The 3208-nt window shown below is 40.9% G+C and overlaps 1 pseudogene; it reads right to left on the bottom strand.

Moving 5' to 3' along the window:
* Positions 1 to 2019: 2019 nt before the first annotated feature.
* LOC124075908 (ATP synthase F(0) complex subunit C2, mitochondrial-like) lies at positions 2020 to 2617 on the bottom strand (annotated as a pseudogene).
* Positions 2618 to 3208: the final 591 nt, after the last annotated feature.

The raw sequence follows: 3208 nt of genomic DNA, 5'->3' as shown, positions 1-3208 counted from the left end.
TTCTCTCTCTCTCTCTGACTCTCAATCTCTATACACACACACACACACACACACAGTTAGCTTCTGTGTCTGGAGTTCTGCATTCTTGTCTTCAACCAACATCTGATTGAAAATATTTTTTTAAAAATTTGCACCTGTGCTGAACATGTACTTATCATTTTCTAAATAATACATATAACAACCATTTATATCTCATTTTTATTGTAGTAAGTATTATAAGTAATCTAGAGAGGACTAAAGGTATATGAGAATATGTGTACATTATATGTGAATGCTATGCCACTTTCTAAAAGGGACTTGAGCACCCTCAGAATTTGGAATTCATGGGAGGGGGTGGGGGATGCCCTGGAACCAACCCCACATGAATACCTAGGGATGACTGTATATTATTTTTCTTGAACCATTCGACAACAAGTTTTATAAATCATGCCCTTTTGTCTCTGGATACTTGAGTGTATATTTTCTAAGAAGAGTATTCACCTAGGATATTTAATATTAATAAACTATTATCTAATTTACAGACCCTACCCATATTTTGCTAATTGTCCCCATACTTTTTTCCTAGCAATGATTTTTTTTCCATGCAGTATCCAATTCAGAATCATATACCTGGAATGGTTTGTGGCCTTTCTTTGATTTTCATGACCTTGACATTTTGAAAGAATTTAGGCCAGTTATTTTTTATAATGTCAGTCAAATTGGGTTTTGTCCAATGTTCCCTCATGATTAGAGTCAGATTATGTAATTTTGGTAGAAATATTAAATCTGCAGTTAATGTTTCTTGAGCTAAATAAAAAAACATAACCCCAGGTAGGTTCACTAAGTCGTAGTTAAGATCACTTGGATGGGGAGTCAGCCCCTTGTGGAAGCCAACCAAGTTCTGCCATCAGCTATTTGGTATTAAGATGCAATAATAAAACTATGGTGATGATAATAATAACTTTAGCAATATGCAAAGTGCTTTTATATGTATTCTTTCATAAAATCCTTCAATTATCTCAAGAGATAAAATGAGACTTTATGGATCAGGAGGGAGCTCAAGGCCTGTGCCCAAGGTCACACAGGTGGGAAGTGGCAGAGCCAGAGTTCAAACCTAGGTTTTAAACCAGACTCTGAATCTTTGGCTGCTAAACCAACATGCTGGAGTGGAAGTCACATGCCTTGAGAAATTCATCTCTCAAAAAGGGAGGAGTGTCTAAGTTAGAACTTCCAGCATTTGGGATTTCACAGAGCAATGAAAATAATTTTAAAAAACTGGATTCCAGAGATGAAACTATAAGCCTTTATATGACCAAGTAAGGATATTAAAATATAAAAACAAATGTTATCTAACATCAATAGTGTTTCATAAAAGAAATGACATTTTAATAGACAAGGGGAAAGTCATAATCTCAGAAAAAGAACATTCTTTGGAATTGAATGTGCTAGGTTTGTAGTGTACTCTGTTCCTTGCCATTAATTCCCTCAGTTCACAGGGTCCTGTGAAAGATCTGCCCATAACAGTCCCCATCTGTGGCTTGTTACAGTGCCATGTGCTCTCTCGTCCAGTGGCTTTGCTTTAAGTGACAAAACTGTGTGAGCAGGGAAAGCATTGGTGCAAATGGAGCAGGGTTGGGGTAGGAAGGGGTGGGGGGCCCATTTATTTTGTTCCCTTTTGCAATTTTTTAGGCACCTTTGATTCCTCTTCTTCTGGACTCCATAGTTCCTTGTGCAATACTTCTGCCTCCTCCTCCTCCTCCTCCTCCTCCTCCTTCCTCTCCTTCTTCCATCTTCCCAGTGTCTCACCTCTTGTTCCTCTGCTCCTAGTTTGCATTTTAAGGAATAGGAGGCAAGAGATCAAATTCAACATTCTCATTTGGGCATGACAGAAATGAGACATCACTTGTTTTATGATTGCGGGCTCAGGATAGAAGTTTCCAGAAGCTTCTGTCAGTGAAGTTGAGCATTCATCCTGGCACAGTTTTTTTTTTTTTTTTTTTTTAAATCTTATTAATACAGGGCTTATTTGTCTTCCCTCTGTCAAACTCTCAGCCAGCCACTTTCCCCAGACTGCCTGGGGAGGTATAGGAAAAGGGACGTACAAGGCAGACAAGATCTGGGAGAAAGAATGCCAGGGGGAGACTGCTTCTTCACATGGCTGGTGAAGAGGAGGAGAAAGGCCAAGGCCAATGTCAGGCAAAAGAGCCCCACAGCTTCTGAGAGGGCAAAGCCTAGAATGGCGTAGGAGAAGAGCTGTTGCTTCCGAGAAGGGTCCCTGGCATAACCAATGATAAGGTTTCCAAATACAATCCCAATCCCAGCCCCAGAGACAGCCACCCCTATTGCGGCAGCCCCAGCCCAATGAACTTGGCTGCTGTGTTATCACCCTTGAGATGGTGCTGGTTTGGAAGCTGCAGCTAGAGATAAGTGAGCTCAGGGGGTGTGGGACTGTCAAGCTGCTGAAACTCTCATATGTCAGTGTCTCTGGTCAGTTCAGCAACGCTGCAGATAATGGGCGGCTCAGCAGCTGAGAGGTACTCCTGACCAAGGAGTGGGTGGAGAGGAACTTGGAGCAGGCAGACATTTTCAGTGGGTGAGGGGCTGTGGCAAGAGAGCTGCTCCCAGTGCAGAGAAGACAGAGAGGAAATTGTATCTTAAAAAAAAAATTAAAATATTTTTTTAGTTGTAGTTGGACACAATACCTTTATTTTATTGATTTATTTATTTTTATGTGGTGCTGAGGATTGAACCCAGCGCTAACGAGCCCTTTACTGCTGAGCCACAACCCCAGCCCCACAGTTGTGTCTTTTATTAATGTATTAAATAACTAGATCTCCAAGTGGGCCTAATAACTCCTCTAATTTCAGAATAGGGATAATTGTAAATAGTATTTTGCAACATTACATCAACATACTGGGATTTTAAAACAGCTATGATTATTCCAGGCATCACAGGTTACCACTGCTGAAGTGGAAGGCTACAGCCACGTTGAAGGAAAGGCACAATTTTGGTTAGAGGTGGGTGGAAATCGAGATGTAATCCACCCCTCTTCTAGTGCGTGGATTCTCTGACTTTTATCTATAGATCCCTCGGTGGTTTGTGTGGGGGCAGGAGTCTGAGGACCTTAGATTAAAGCCCTTGTTTTAAAATCTCTATTCCCAGCCCACTTCCTTATTTTTCATCTGTGTCTCAATTTTATGAGCCCTCAAGTATTGGTGTTTAAGGGAAA

This window comes from Marmota monax, unplaced genomic scaffold (assembly GCF_021218885.2).
Source record: "Marmota monax isolate L192 unplaced genomic scaffold, Marmota_monax_Labrador192_F-V1.1 WCK01_AAM20220418_F8-fsc00209, whole genome shotgun sequence".
Classification (NCBI taxonomy): domain Eukaryota; kingdom Metazoa; phylum Chordata; class Mammalia; order Rodentia; family Sciuridae; genus Marmota; species Marmota monax.
Note: the sequence above shows the minus strand (reverse complement) of the source record. Positions and strands in the feature narration are given on the sequence as shown.